At 36.9% G+C, this 15,679-nt stretch overlaps 1 protein-coding gene across 4 annotated transcripts in view; it reads left to right on the top strand.

Annotated features, from left to right (window-relative positions):
* SESTD1 (SEC14 and spectrin domain containing 1) overlaps positions 1-15,679 on the top strand; it is a 114,863-nt gene that overhangs the window by 22,293 nt on the left and 76,891 nt on the right. Inside the window, exon 1 of one of the 4 annotated variants that reach the window (XM_070581592.1) lies at positions 11,815-11,981. The exons of the other annotated variants lie outside the window; for them this stretch is intronic. The gene's annotated coding sequence lies outside the window, so the exon portion shown is untranslated. Of the gene's footprint in view, positions 1-11,814; positions 11,982-15,679 lie in introns of those variants that run through there. 4 annotated transcript variants of the gene reach the window in all.

The following is a 15,679-nucleotide window of genomic DNA, read 5'->3' as shown; positions in this document are numbered from 1 at the left end:
TCCCTGTTGTGTATATATTGGAAAGAAGGACAGGTGTAACATTTGTAGTAGTTTCCTTTAAACTTTTTTTCTGATAGAAGATTATATAATGGGCTTAGTTTTAGATCAAGAAAATAAGATGAGGCTGTGATTAGATTTTTTGTATAAAATTCAGTTTAAATCAGGAATTACTGCTTTTAAAACACTTTGACTAAAAACAATGGTTCTTGTACTTAAGTATTATAAAATAAAACTACTTCTGGTTTTGTATTATATCATATACATAAATTTGTTTTAGTTTTAGTTTATGATTTAAAAGCCTTTGAACAACATAGTGTTCTTAATTATCAAACTGTAGAAAATAAAAATTGAAAAACTATATCAGATTGTTTTCTAAAGATGAGTGCAAAAAGTTAAGTCTAGGGCTTTCTCTAACATATTAAACAACAAACAAAAGCATTTGTCATCTCCCTTGTAAAATGGGTATTGGTCTTAAAACTATTTTTTCATTTTCTTATCTTTTACTTTTCAATATGTAGATTGAGGCTTTCTTAACATTTCTCTACCCTTTACGATATGGTTATATGGTATATGTGTATGCATAATTATTCACACTATTTGAGGACCTGTTGTATTCTAAGTAATTCAACAAATAAATTTGAGTTGGTTCCTTCTGTCATTGAATCCCCATTCACCTTAGAATGAGAGATAGTTATACTGTGTTAAGTGTGTTAGAGACGGTGTCAGATAAAATAGTAGCACCGAGGAGGAGGGAATGGTTACTCATCCTCACAGAGTCTTGTGTCCGGAAGGTTTCACAGAGAAGGTGAAGCTAAGATAAGGTTTAAAGAGTAAATAGGAATTTCTTTGACTAGATAGATATCCATACTTCAGCAGAGATAGAAGCATTCGCCAGAGCACAGACAATGAAACAGCATTGCAGGTTCAGAGAACTGCACTTGGTTTCCTGCTGGTGAGAAGGACAGGAAGAGGAGAGAGGCAGGGACATGATCTGGAAGAGACTTAAGTCTGTAAGAAGAGTTGGCCATAGAGGACTCTTCGGGATTTTAAAGTAGTATAGTGAGGTAGTTAATTTTGCAAGTGTGTGAAAGAGGAAGTCTGGAGTCAGGAAATCTTACAGAGGTTATACAATAATTGAATCAATAGTGCTGTTGAAGAGAAGAGGATAGAGTTGGCAGGTTATGTATTTGTGTAGAGGATATAGGAAGAGAATAACTTGAAGGCCTCTCTTAGGTTTTTTGGCTTTGGTCTTTATATGTGTGTGGGTGCATGTATATGTTGGGGAATAATGTAGGAAAGCTTATTATCAAATACTATTGTAATTTTACCTAATTTTGAAATAATTTCAGACTTACAGAAAAGTTACAAAAATAATTCAGAGAGGGGCTGGCCCTGTGGCCGAGTGGTTAAGTTCGCGCGCTCCGCTGCAGGCGGCCCAGTGTTTCGTTGGTTCGAATCCTGGGCGCGGACATGGCACTGCTCATCAAACCACGCTGAGGCAGCGTCCCACATACCACAACTAGAAGAGCCCACAATGAAGAATATACAACTATGTACCGGGGGCTTTGGGGAGAAAAAGGAAAAAATCTTTAAAAAAAATAAATAATTCAGAGAATTCCCATATACCCTTCATTCCAGATTCCCCAAATGTTAGCTTTTTGCCACATTTGCTTTTCATAAAGCAATAAATAAATATTATTTTTTTTCTGAGCCATTTGAGAGTAATTTGCAGATATTATGGCCCTTTGCTCCTAAACACTTCAGTATGCATTTCTCAAAAAACAAGGATATTTTCTTTTACTATAACCACAGTACAATCATAAAAATCAGGAAATTAATATTGATATAGGACTCTATTGGCTTTATTCAGATTTTGCTAAGTTTCCTAATATCCGTTTAAATAGAGGAGAAAGTTTTTTTTTCTGGTATAGGGTCCAGTCTAGGATCATATGTTACTTTTAATTGTCATACCTCTTTAATCTCCTTTAATCTGGACACTTCATTGGTCTTTCTTTGTGTTTCATGATGCAACATTTTTGAAGAATACGGGTCAGTTATTTTGTAGAAATATTTCACCATTTGGATTTGTCTGACGTTTGTTTCCTGCTGCTTAGATTCAGGTTATGGGTTTTTGGCTAGAATGCTGTGGACATGTATCAGTGTGTTGAAGCTGGAGGCCCTCGCTGTTGTTGCTCCATGACAGGTGGGGTAAATTCTTACCACTTGGCTATGGCGGTGGCCTCCAGGTTCCCTCCCCACTGTAAAATTTCTGTTTTTTCTTTTTAGTTAGTAACTATCTTTTGGGGAGATAATTTGAGACTCTATAAATATCCTATTTCTCATAAAAAATTTTTCTCACTAGTTTTAACATACAATAGTAATTCTCAGCTGAATCAGTCTGTGTTGTGTTGACACGTCCCCATAAATCTTTGAGGAGTTCCTTCTATTCTGGCAACAAGATGTTCCAGAGTCAGCTCGTACTTTCCCTGCCCAGCCTTTGAATCTGCCAGTTTTTCAAGGAGCCTCCATTGTTGTTAGTGACTGAGATCCAGGCGGTTGTGCTCATGAGTCTTTTTTATGAGCTGTATTAAAAATCACTTTCTTTTAATGACTGTTGAGTTTCATTTCAATTCTGTCATATTATTTTATAGTATGTGTGGTGTGTGCATTATGTTATATTTTTCTTTCTTTCTTTATGATGTGCTTTATTTGCACTTCATTTGAAAAAATTTCTTTGGATGTTTTGTATTTGTTGTTTTTTGTTACTATTGTAGTAGCTGTGTGTGTACTTACACCTTTTTTAAATGTCTTCAGTTTCTTGTTTTCTTATTTAACTTTCTGCTATCCTTTATTTTAGTTTTTAATGGTGTGCTTTGATTCTCACCTATTGCTATTTCAACAATCAATGAGTTTATTCTACATTCTTCTTTTTCTCTTTCTCCCATGTTTTTAGTTGCATTGTATCTACTTTATCTTCAAATCTTAACTGCAACTGTTTGCTCTTAGTTCTACAATTAAATATATTAAATCTTTACCATAATCCTTTGCTGAAGTTTCCCAGACACCTACCGATTATTATATATAGCTCAGTTTTTAGTAATTTCTTAAGAAGAGTTCATGGCAGTTTTCCCTGAGTTCTTGCGTATTTTTGTTGTTGGCGTTGTTTTCTATAGCCTTGATACTGCAAGGACAGCTTGGTCAGAAATAAAATCCTTGGTTATGCTTTCTTTCCTTGTTTGCCATCTGGCCTTGCTTTATATGTTGTTTTTGTGAAGTCTGATGCCAGTGTTAATTTTCTTGCCCCTCTAAGTTATTTGATCCTTTTGCTTGGAATTCCTGGTTTTATTGTCTCTCTTATTTTTAAACTGTGATAGTTTTACTGAGATATGTATTAAAGTTTATTGTAGCAGGTCAATTTTTGCTGTTACCTCATGGATCCTTTTAATATGTAGGCTTGGGTCTTTTGTTTCTGAAAAGGTTTTTTGGATTATAGTTTTAAATGGTAGTTCTATTCCAGTGTTTGTTTTGTTTTGTTTTTCAGGGACTCCAGTTATCCATATCTTTTTTGTCTATCTTCCATTTCAAAAACTTTCTCTCTGCATATTTTTACTTCATTATCTCATTGCCATTCTCTTGGTTCTTTGACTGTTTTCTTCAATACCTTTTATTAAGTTTTTATTTGAGTTTTTTCTTGAGCACCTTGTGATTTAGTCTTCAATTCTGATGATTTTATCTTTTTATTTTATTTATTACCTGAGTTCAGTCACTTCTTCCTCTTTCTTTTTTGCTTTTGTCAGTTCTGTTTTTAGGTTTTAAATTTCTGATCCAAGGTGTTTTTTTCTTATCCCAAATGCTTGCTTCAAGCGATACAATTCAGTTTGGAATGTTTATTAAAGTTTTCTGCTTTGCTGTTGTTTTTGAGGGATACTTTTCATCAGCTTAATTGTTCTGCTTTCATTTTTTCTAGTAGTTTTATATAGATGAAGATTGCTTATGCCTCTACATTTCTGGGAGCAGGGCTGATGTTTTAGGGGTCTTATGAGAATACTAATTCTAGAGTACACTCCTCTGTCACTGTAGCAAAGTAGTTTGTTTGTTGGATGTCTTTATTGCCTCTTGTTGGGGAAAGGATTGTGTATCTCTCCGTTTGCCTCAGTGGTCGATAGATGCCAGTAGATTCCTGGGATGGGGAGGGTCCATAGGGAAGGGGGTCAGAAAACATGATCATCTTAGCTCTAGTCTCTTTAATTTTAAGCACTGAAGCCATTGCAATCAGCTTGAGCTAAAAGGGATTAATGAAAGAATTCTGCCGTATCACCCTCCACAGAAAGGCAGCTGGGCCCTCTGAAGGTGCTGAAACCAGGGTGAGAGGTACAGCAACTTGCTTAAGGTCACACAGCTAATAAGGGGCAGAATTAGGATTTGGCCCCAGGTCAGTCTAGTTCTAGTCTTAATCGTGACCCCCTGCTGCCTCTGCTTGTTTCCAGGGGCTCCACAAGCAGTGCAGAAGTCATTACAAACGGGAGGTGCTGCTTCGGTGCCTCCTGCGTAACTGGTATTACGTACTGGAATCAGTGGCCATTTTAAGAAAGCCCTTTTAAACTTAAATCATTTTCTTCTAAAGTAAACAATTACCATAGTTTCTCATTTTAAGAAATTTGATTTTGTGTGTTGCGTATTCCTACAAAAAATATTTTTTCTAATCGCGGTTGCCACAGTCTCACTTCTAGAATATAGTATTAGTTGATGGCAGAAATGATATTGCCTCAATTATTAGAAATACTTGCCAGCAAAAACTTACTTTTGGCTGTCCAGAGGAATCCCAGAGTTTCCCCTGTGGTTCTCTTGTGGATTCTAAAGATCAGATAATCTGCCGAGTGAGATGTGTGTGCTAGAGTCAGGAGCCATCTAAGTATGGCAGGAAAGGTCTTGGGGCTGGAAAATATTTGTAGATGGTGAAGTGAGAAAGTGAGGTGGAGGAGCAGGTGATGGTGAATACTGGAATAAAAATGGAGATTTAATTTCAGGAAACAGAAAAACGCTCGTGTTAAAAAGTGACTTTTTCCAAGTGTTGAAATACAGATAATGAAGGCTCACTTAAGGCTGTAAAGGTAGGAGAGTTAAAAAGCCATTTCTAGAGCCAAAGTTAGAGTTGGCTCAGCACAAAGAAGGCTTTAAAAAATGCCTCTTTGCATTCATGATCCTCATGGGCCAGGTCCCAAGATGTTTCAGTAAAGGTCCTTGAACTATGTAATTTAATATTCTTTCAAAGTAAATGCCTGCTCTGTTCGTAGTGCTTTGTCAAGTATAAAATTATCTAAGCTTGTTTTTCCTTTACTTTTTCTCCTGCTTCCGAATTATTCTGCCGAGTGGCACCTCACTGAGGAAGCTGGCAGGATCCTAAGAAGGGAGTTTATTCAACGAATATTTATTGTGCATTGGTTGTGTGCCAGGCGATGTCCTATTCAAACAGAAACATTCAAACGACTGAGCCAATGCCTGCTTTAGATTTCAGAAATAACTTTTTTGGCTCTATTGACTATATAGGTAAAATAAATTGTTACTAAATTTGGAACATGTTCCTAAGAGATAATATGTGTTACATGCAAAATCTTTGGATTCTCTTTTCTGGGTCAAAGAATGTGATACTCAGTTGATTCTTCACCTAAGAGATCCGCCTGGTCTTCTGACCAACCACTCCTGTCCACATATCACAGGGAATGCACTTTGTGGACCTAAACTTTGCTTTTCTTAGTAATTTAATCACTTGAAAAAGAGTATTATGTGGTGATACTGATAGAGTGAGAGGGAGACTGCTGAGAAATTGACACCTAAAGAGACAGGGAACAGACTCGCCAGCGCCAACAAAGCGGCCAAAGCAGGGCCCCTGCCTGCTGCTGCTGCCTTTTATCCTGTGTCACTGTGGTTGTCAGCACTGGTCTCCTCCCCAGCAGTCTGCCGTGGGGACCAGATACTCAGATCCTCCTCCAGAAAGAGGCTTAGAAATGGTGGTGAACATCTGACTATTTTAGGATTAGATGTAGTCTATTTCCTTTCTCCTCTTAATTTTGAAGTAAAGAAAATATTGCTAAATGCAAAATAATTTGAAGGATTTTAACTCCCTCTTTTAGATATTGGTATATTTAAAGATTTAGACTTAATTTTATCCTGGACATTTTCAAATATACAAAAGCAGAGAGAATAGTAAAATGAACCACATTTACCCATCATCTTCTTTCAACAGTTATCAGTATATGGTCAATTTGATTCCACATATATCCTCCCCTCCTCATTATTGACACGAGTCCCAGGCATATTTCATTTGTAAATATTAAAGTATATGTCACTAAGAGATAAGGAACTCTTCTTAACAAACATAACCTTGATGTCTTTATATCTAAAAAAATGAACAGTTCCACTCGAGAGATGTTAAAGACCTTTATTATTCGTATTATAATAAAGGTTTACTACATTGAACCAGAGCATGAGAAGTAAGGTAACGCAGGCGTTGACTCAGCCTTAGGTTTAAATGCAGTTTTTCTGCTTATGACCTATATGACCTTGGTCAGGTTAACCTCTCTTCATCTCACTAAGCCTCACTTTCCTCAGCTGTTACACGGTGACACAAATTTCTAACCTGGGAGGATTGTTGTGAATTATAAATGAAATAATGCACTTGAAGTGATTAGGATCCTGCTTTATACATAGAGCACTCTCAGTGATGTTATTCTTATTTGGACGTATAAGGAAATATATAGATAATTAGTTTGAGATTTCACCTCTTAGTGTAGGGGACGTTTTTAAGTGATTTGCGTCCAATGATCCTCTAAGCCTTTGATTTTTAGAGAATACAGAAGTCAGTAGTGTTTTAATTGAAAGACGCATTTTATACTTTTTTTCAAAGGCAGACTTGATTTGTTTTAAAACATAATACTAATTGAAGAAATAAATATTTAATTTTTAATCAAATCTTGGATGTCTCTGTGTCTTGGTATGAAAACTTTGAGATATCCTAAGATAAGACCTTTATTTATAAATCTCTCTATAGGTTAAAAATGAAAAGCAAATGTTAGTTCCCTTTGTAGGACCGATTTATTTAGAATGATAGTTTGGGCAGCTATGAACATAAAAGTAGTATCCACGTTATTGCTTATACTTTCCTTTCTTGCCTCTATTTACTCTGGTGAATCTTTTTTTCTTATTGTTTTAGCCCATCCAGAATGTACAGCTTTGAAAGAAATTTGGCTTTGCAGCTGAAGTTCTTTCGTAGCAGTGTGTTCTAAGTAGTGAAAGTCAGGGGCATAAATTGCTCAGCATGTGCAATCCATTTTACAGACTTTCTGAACGTGCTGCTTAGTATTTTTAGTTTTTATTTTTTAGTACTTAAAGTGCACATCATTTTTGTCTAGATTTTCCTGATTTACAAAATGGGCAATTCTGTTTATTTTTAAAATTATTTTTTGACACCTTTATTGAGGCTAAATTTACATGCCATAAAATTCACCCATTTTAAGTGTACAATTCAGTGATTTTTAGTAGATTTAAAGAACCATCACCACCATTTGACTTTACATTTCTGTTCACTCCAAAAAAGAATCCTTGTGCCCATTACCGCGCAGTCCCCATACCGACCCCAGCCCTGGACAACCACTAATCTACTTCTGTCTCTATGAATTTGCCTGTTTTGGATATTTCATATAAATGGAATCATACAACACGTGACCTTTTGTCCCTGGCTTCTTTCACTTAGCATTGTATTTTGAAGTTCATCTATGTTGTACTATGTATCAATACTTCATTCCTTTTTATTGCTGAATAGTATTCTATTATATGGACGTACCAGGTTTAGTTTATCCATTCAAAATTGATGGACATTTGGGTTGTTTCCGTATCTTGAGTGTTATAAATAATACTTCTATGAACATTTGTATATAAGTTTTTGTGGGGCATATTTATTTATATAGAAAAAATTATTAACATGTATGAAATAATTGTTCTCTGCTATTCATGTATTTTTAATTTTGATTTTATTACTTGACAACATAATATAGTGGAGAGAAACACTGTGCAGAGTTTTAGGAGCCTGAGTTTCATCTTGTTACTGTCTTGCCTCTGCAGCTTTAGGAGGGTAGATCCACGTCTCCAGATCTCAGTTTCTGCTCTAGATTGAATGTTTGTGTCCCCCCCCAAATTCATATGTTGAAAACTAATCCCCAATGTGATGGTATTTGGAGGTGGGGCCTTGAGAGAGAATTAGCACTTTTATCGAAGAGACCCTGGAGAGCTCCCTTGCCCCTGCTGCAGTGTAAGCACACATGTAGACGATGCCTTCTGTGGACCAGGATGTGGGCTCTCACAGACACTGAATCTGCCTGCGCCTTGATCTTGGACTTCCTAGCCCCTGGAACTGTGAGAAATAAGTTTTATAAGCCACCCACTCTATGGGGTTTTTGTTATAGCAGACCGAAGCGAACCATGACAAATAAGTTTCTGTTGTTTGTAAGCCTTCAGTCTGTGGTATTTTTGTTATGTTAGCTGGAATGGACTAAGACAGTTTCCTTATCAGTAAACTGAAAAAGTTGGAGTAGGTATTCTCCATGGTTCCAAGTCTGTGATTTGTAAATCCCTTAAGTTCTGCATGACCTTGGGCAAATTACCTAACCTCTGTGTGCCTCTGTTTTCTCATCAGAAAAAAATGGAGCTGTTAATAGAATTGTTGTTTTGAGGATGAAGTATTGTTTTTGGAACATTAAAAAATGCCAGGATGTGTTGTTACTTGTAATAAGGTTGTGACCATTTTAGTATGTTGGATCAAGAAGGCCTTAGTGGGAATGCTCTGGCCGTGGCCTCAGTGAAGAATCAGTGGTAGTAAATCAGTAATTAGTGGAGGAAGGAAAATTTAGCTGCTAAAAACAGATGCTATGTATTGAGTGCTTACCATCCCGGAGTATACTAAACACTTGACATATATTAGCTCACCTAATCCCCGGTCCTGTGAGTTAGCTTCAGTGATTATGCCTGTAAAAGAAATTAAAGGAATTGCCCAAATCACCTAGCTAGTAAGTGGCCGCCTTGGAGTCTCACCATGGCTCCAAGGCCGTGATCTTTACCACTGCACTAAGCTGCCTTTCAAGGGGAACAGCTCTTTGGAACAGAATCCCATGGCAGAGAGGTCTTCACTGGGCAGGTCTTTGCGTGGGAAAGATAGCTAGTATTGCTCTTATGAGGGATCATTCTAGAAATAGTTTTCCATGTGTCCTATATTATTTTGTCCCGTGTGATAGTGAAGTGACGTTTCAGTTACTGAACAAGTTAAAGGATTTGCAGTGTGTTCAGTATTGTTTTTGAAGTTTTACCTCAAAAAATACGTTACGATACACATTTTTTTTTTTAAATGGGACTTTTAGTCTCGTGGAAACTAACTCTCTCACATGTTCCACTAGCTTCTTTCTGCATACTCTAACAATTTCCATTTTTTGAGCAATTTTCCATCTTTTTAGTTGACTTAAATATTTTTTAATTGTTTTTTTTTTTTTGGTGAGGAAGATTTGCCCTTCTTCTGCAGACAGTCCTCCTCTTTTTTTTTTTTTTTTTTCTTGAGGAACACTAGCCCTGAGCTAACATCTGTGCCAGTCTTCCTCTATTTTGTATGTGGGATGCCTCTACAGCATGGCTGATGAGTGGAGTTGGTCCATGCCCGGGATCCAAACCCTCAAACCTGGGCCACTGAAGCTGAGCATGTGGAACTTTAACCACTCAGCCATGGGTCCGGCCCCCTTTGCCTTTTTCTTAATACTGTTTTTTACTTTTTTTCCAGTGTGGTGTGTGGTACATACCAAATATTTACATTAGATAAATAAAAAAACTTAGTGCCAAAATCACAATTCATGTTATATGTGTGTTAGCTCATTTGAACAAAAGAATTATTTTATAGATGTGTGGTATCCAACATATAAACAATTGGATGCTAAAAATATTGGATTTAGTCTGAGATCAGCTCAATGGAAGGCATGTGTGTCTTTGCCAAGGATAGAAGAAGAACACTTCTTTCTAGGATACAAATCAGGAGAGAGGAGGTTTGGTGATGATCCAGAGAAATTCTGAGATGAAGAGGAGGACGGAAGACACCTACATAGCAGGTGAAGAGCTTTTGAGATCTAGAAATTAGACCATGAATCTGTAAAGTTATTATAGCTGGACCTTCTTCCTCCTCTGGTGAAGGAGGGAGACCTCAGCAGTCAGGTGAACTCAGTGACACATCCATTGCTCTGGAGAAGGAAGTGGTCCAGGATTCCTGGAGCTCAGTGCAAGACTCAGATTGCAGAAGCCATGCAGGTGGAGAGCTGGTCTCAGAGAGCTCTGCCAGCAGGTGAAGAGGCTCTAGCCATGAGGCACTCTACAGCTGAGGATATCTTTACCTTCCTGGAATTTCATAAGCCTGATTCATTTCTATGAAGCAGTATTCCCTTTTCCTTTTGCTACCCCACTTTTGGTGAAGAAGCTGCCAAACTCCTGAGGATTTGTCAATAAATTAACACAGACAAGAAGAGCCAAAGAGTTGAAAAATTCATATAGTTAAGGAATTTTTGAAACTGGACCTTCAAAAATGGCAGTTAGCAGCTGCTAAGGGTTTGGTAGAATAGCTAGAGGGGTGGGGAAGTCCTTAAGGAATTGACTTCCCTCTGCTTCTGACTTTGTAAATATCAATGTCTGTGGCTCATGCCAAGAAGGGGCAGGGAAGGAGGGTGGTATAGAGGTAGTTGCTTATATTGTAGTTTTTGAAAGGGTTTTTAAGTGGTGGACTGTCATTACCATTAGACTTTTGAATTTTTGAAGTTTAAATACAGTATAGGACTTTTAATGTCCTCCTGGATTCCTTAATATAGAAGTTTCTTGTCTGTAGATCATTGATATTTTCATAGAAAAGTCAAAGTCTTTCTCTTTCCCTTTCTTTTCTCCCTCCCTCACTAAATAAACTAGGTCATGATCCATCTGTAAAAATGATATAATGTGGTGATGCTTTAGCTTTGAATTTCATTTAGAAGAATTACAGTTTGGGATAGATCTGTGTTGTGGTAAAAGTTAACTATTTATCATTTTCATTTAAAATCTATCAAAAAGGATTGTTCTTTCATTAAGAACTGCCAATATTGTTGTAAAACCAGATTAATAATCATAGGCAAGCATCTGCACTAACAAAAAAATTACATAAATTTTCAACTGTTGATCTGCTTTACTTATGTATTATTCTGAAGTTGAGTAATGTTCATTTCTGTGTAATTTAATATATGGATGTGTAGAGTGATGAACCCAGTTATGTAGTAGTGAGTACCTGTATATGTATTCATTTGTTTTAATCTCTAAGATTGCTCTTACTTCGAAACAACAGTTGAAGGTATTTCTGACCTGAATTTAAGGACAGCTATAGTATTTCTTCTGGAAATACAAAGCTAAAGAGCCTGCATTCTGATTTTGTTCATTGCCCTTGTGTGTCTACATGATGTAGACTTATTAGAGATGATTGAGTTAGCCTTAGGCTGTCCTAATGGGTTTTCACTGGTTGTTAAAAATGCTCTTTGAAGAATCTAACTAAATTTTCCAAATAAACTGGTTGATTTATACTTACTGAGAGAGGAGTTCCAGTGCACCCACTCATATCATCAATTACAATATGTTCTGAAGTGTAATTTGCCTCGTGTTGATTAAAAGGCCTGTAATGATCTTTTCCTGCTGCTCAACACATCCTCTGCTGCCCTCTAATGGCTGCCCATTAGTAGCACCCATGGATGTCCATTTTACTACCGTCGGGGACCTGCTTTTCTCCGGCGTCCAGCCATTTATGTAGCTGCTGGGTCTGTGGGAGACTATCCCAGTAGAAAGAAGCTGGGAGGAGCTGCTGTGAAGGAAAAGCTTCATGTGATCCTATGATTGCACCACAAGATGTTGACATCAGGTAGTTGTGATAATGTTAGGATTCCTAGGTAAGTGTTTTACTTTACTGTGTCGTATGTTTGTTCATTTGTTCGTTCATTTATCTATCCATTCATTTATCAGATATTTTTTGAAGGCCAGGTATGTCCAGTACCTAGCCTTGCCTTGATCTAGTAGGCTCCTTATGGCTTTGTTAAATGAGTGAATTGATGAGTGAATAAATACAAAGATAGATAAGACTTAATCTCTGCTCTTGGGGAGACTAGATACCAGTTTAACTACTTGGTTGCCTTAGTTGTCCTCTGACTCTGTAAGATCTTGAGAAAGATGTTCAGACTAGAAGATGGTTACAATGTCAGTTGAAACCTAGCCTCCCCATATTGCTAGTCCTCAGAATTGATCATCCCTAACTGTAGAAGGGCTCTGTTTTAGGCAGGATTTATTTTGTACCTAGAAATGATAATTACTTTGGTAGTTCTTGGTTTTGGTGGAAGGTAACATGCAGTTATGGTTGCACATTTTTCTTTATATTCTCCAGTCTCCAAGGCAGTGCATCTGCTATAAACTCTGGCTTTCTACCTCCTTTACATTTAATAAATTGTGACTTGAAATAGGTCGTTTTAAATGACCATATATGAAATATGATGTTTTTGTTAAGCATGTTTTGAATTGTGTAATTCTTCTGCTCGTAGCCTGCTTTACTTGGCAGGTTTTTTAAAAAGTAAATTTTCCCTGCCACTTTTCATTAATTAATATCAGGTAAATCTCCATCGTTGGCTTCGTTCCTTGTTTGAGAATGTAATCCACTTAGATATATTTAGTTTGAATAAGTTTCTTCTTGTCAAAAACAGTGATCTGTATCTATCCCATGGGAGAGGAGCATGACTTGGTCTTTGTGTTACTTAGCATTTTATTATGGTGATGGTAATGGATGGTTGTATTTTGCAAGATTTGTTTTGTACATTATTTTAACTATTCTATGAGATATGTAAGATAACTAGAGATAAGCAAATGTGTTTTTTTATGGCTATGCTAACAACTTGAAAAACCTAAAACAAATAACTTTTGACAAACTAGATGTAATTGGAACTAGTGGTACAGTAATCATTATTTTTTATTACCCGTCTCTTTTATGACAACAGTGAAAGAGATTGATGGAAAGGAGACTCTAGAAGGGAGGAAGATATAAAGAGTAAACATTACAGCTTTCATTTCTTCATTGCTTCATGTTTTACCAGTCATTTCTTTTGATCTTGGCCCACACACCCAAAAACCTATGTTTCTCATTACTTTAAGTTACTTTTTCATCACCTTCAAGATGTTCTTTAAAAAAAAAAAGCTGTTGGATTAAAAAAAAAAACAAGTTAGTGTTTTGCTGTGCTGAAGTGGTTCTGTAAAGTAATGGGAAGTTTGTATAGAGCATCTGTCCCTCAGGAGACAGTGAATAGTATAAGATTGCTTCTGGATGTCATAGTTTGCCAAGGTAAGTCTAGACCGGAGACCGAAGCCATCTCCTTTTTTTGCTTTATGTGGAGAACACAATGGTGAAAAATTTGGCACTTTTGGCATAAAGTCAGTAACCTGATGTGTAAAGCTTGTACAACACAGATATCACTCCAAGGGTCATGTGTGCTAATTTCTTATGCCTTGAGGGATCCTGGGAGTTCCAGATGTTCTTTTCTCTTGGGTGCTGGCTAACTGGGTTTTATTGTGGCAAGGCTTCAAACCTGTGTGTTGATGGGCATTTTCATTCAGAATAAGTGGCAACAGGTAAAAGAAAGAAGCAGCATTAAGTGATTGCAGACACGATCTCCTAAACTCTAAACTGCAGCTTTGCTTCCTATTCCAGTCAAGTTCCTCCACTGCCTAAAGAGAAGCCAACTCCAACTGAAGCAGAAAAGGGATATATTGGAAGGATGTTGTATAACCCACAGAATTGATGAGAAGGATGGAGAAGTAGACTCAGAAAATAGGAAGGAGCCAAAGGCAGTTGAGAATTTGTCCTCATACCGTAGGAAGAGTCTGGTTAGGAAGTCTGTTCTGTTTCTATGACTAAGTTGTTCTTGTATCTGCATTACTCTCTCAAGGTTGAAATTCTTTTGTGAGAGCATCCTATTGACAGCCTAGATCAGGCAGTTCTCTTGTTTTTAGATTTCTGGGGGTCTGTGAGGACAAAATTATTTTTATAGTAATTCTTAGGTATTATTTGCACCGATGATGCAAAAGCAATGGTGGGTGAAAGTGGTGGTGCCTTAAGCAGGAATCAAGGCAGTGGCTTGTATACATGTGTATACTCTGCATGTTGTCATTTTGCATATAGTCTAGGGCCCTGTCTTGTTCAGTAGGCCAGATGTCACTGCGTATTTTCAGAGCTGTTTTGTTGGTAAGCCGATAGTGCCTTGTGAGAACATCACTGCTGGAACAGATTGCCTGAGTGTAAATCCTAACTTCCCCACCCACTAGCTGTGAGATGCTGGGCGACATTTAACCTCTCTAAGCCCCAGTTAACTCTTCTGTAAAATTGGGATAATAATAGTACTTACCTTATAGAAATATTGTGAGGATTAAGTACGTTAATACAAATAAATCATTGAGAACAGTACATGGCTTGTAGTAAACACTTAGTACATGTTAATTTTCATAATCATTATCATCGTCATTATCAAGCTTTCCAATCCAGTCTCTGATAAGCTGGTCACAGGAGAAGGGACCATAGACGTGAATCTGAGCTGTCTGGTTCTTGTAGAGCCGGATAGCAAAGTCGTCAGATCAAGGTATTGAGATGGAAACATGAAGTGCTGCTGGTTTTAGAGTAAAAATGTAAGATGTGCACTTTTCCCTCATGCTTCCTACTAATTGTATGTTCGCCCGGGCTGATACAGAACAAAAATGAATGGCCAGATTGCAAACAAATATTCAAGTATAAAACTTGAATGGGATATATCATATTGAGTTTGACAGCACGTTTTCTTTGTAGACAGGTGCAAATAGCGGTGATCGTTTTTTTTTAGTTGTATACACGAAAGCTGTAAAATAGTATACTTGTTTCAGTAGTCTTGCTTTGTCATTATCTGACATATTGAGACTACATCTTTTTTTTCTTGATAGCTGGGTTTTTTGGTTTTTCTTTTTAAAGAATACATTTTTTTGAAATCGACAAGGTTCATAGTAAGTGTTTGCTGAATAATATACTTTCATATAGAGTCACATTTTCTGCTCTGCTGGAAAATTATTTTTAAGGAAGTATGCTTTCTGGTGACTGTAGTTAATAATATTATATCGCATATTTGAAAGTTGCTAAGAGAGTAGGTCTTGAAAGTTCTCCTCACAAGAAAAAATATTTTTGTAGCTATGTATGGTGACAGATGTTAACTAAACGCATTGTGGTGAGCACTTTGCAATGTATACAAATATCGAATCATTATATTGTACACCTGAAAATAATATATATATATTTCAGTTGTATCTCAATTAAAAAAAAGAGGCTGTTAAAGAAAAAGAGAGTATGCTTTCACTAAATACAATGCAGTTTCATGGTCTCCTTGAAGGAATGCTCGCTATATTATAGTGGGCTTGAGGTGGGACGGGAGAAGGAGGGATAAAATGTGGTGGAGAATACTCTCTCAGACATGAAACTAAGTATAGGTGGATAATATAATTAAACATTTGATTTTCTTGTTTTGTTTTAAAGGTCCTGCTCTCCTCAAAATCCCGTGTTGGTAATATACTGGGCTGGCCAGGCCTTCAG

Source organism: Equus przewalskii, chromosome 17, assembly GCF_037783145.1.
Source record: "Equus przewalskii isolate Varuska chromosome 17, EquPr2, whole genome shotgun sequence".
In the NCBI taxonomy this organism is placed as follows: Eukaryota; Metazoa; Chordata; class Mammalia; order Perissodactyla; family Equidae; genus Equus; species Equus przewalskii.
The sequence above is the reverse complement of the archived record's forward strand: the minus strand, read 5'-3'. Positions and strand labels throughout refer to the sequence as shown.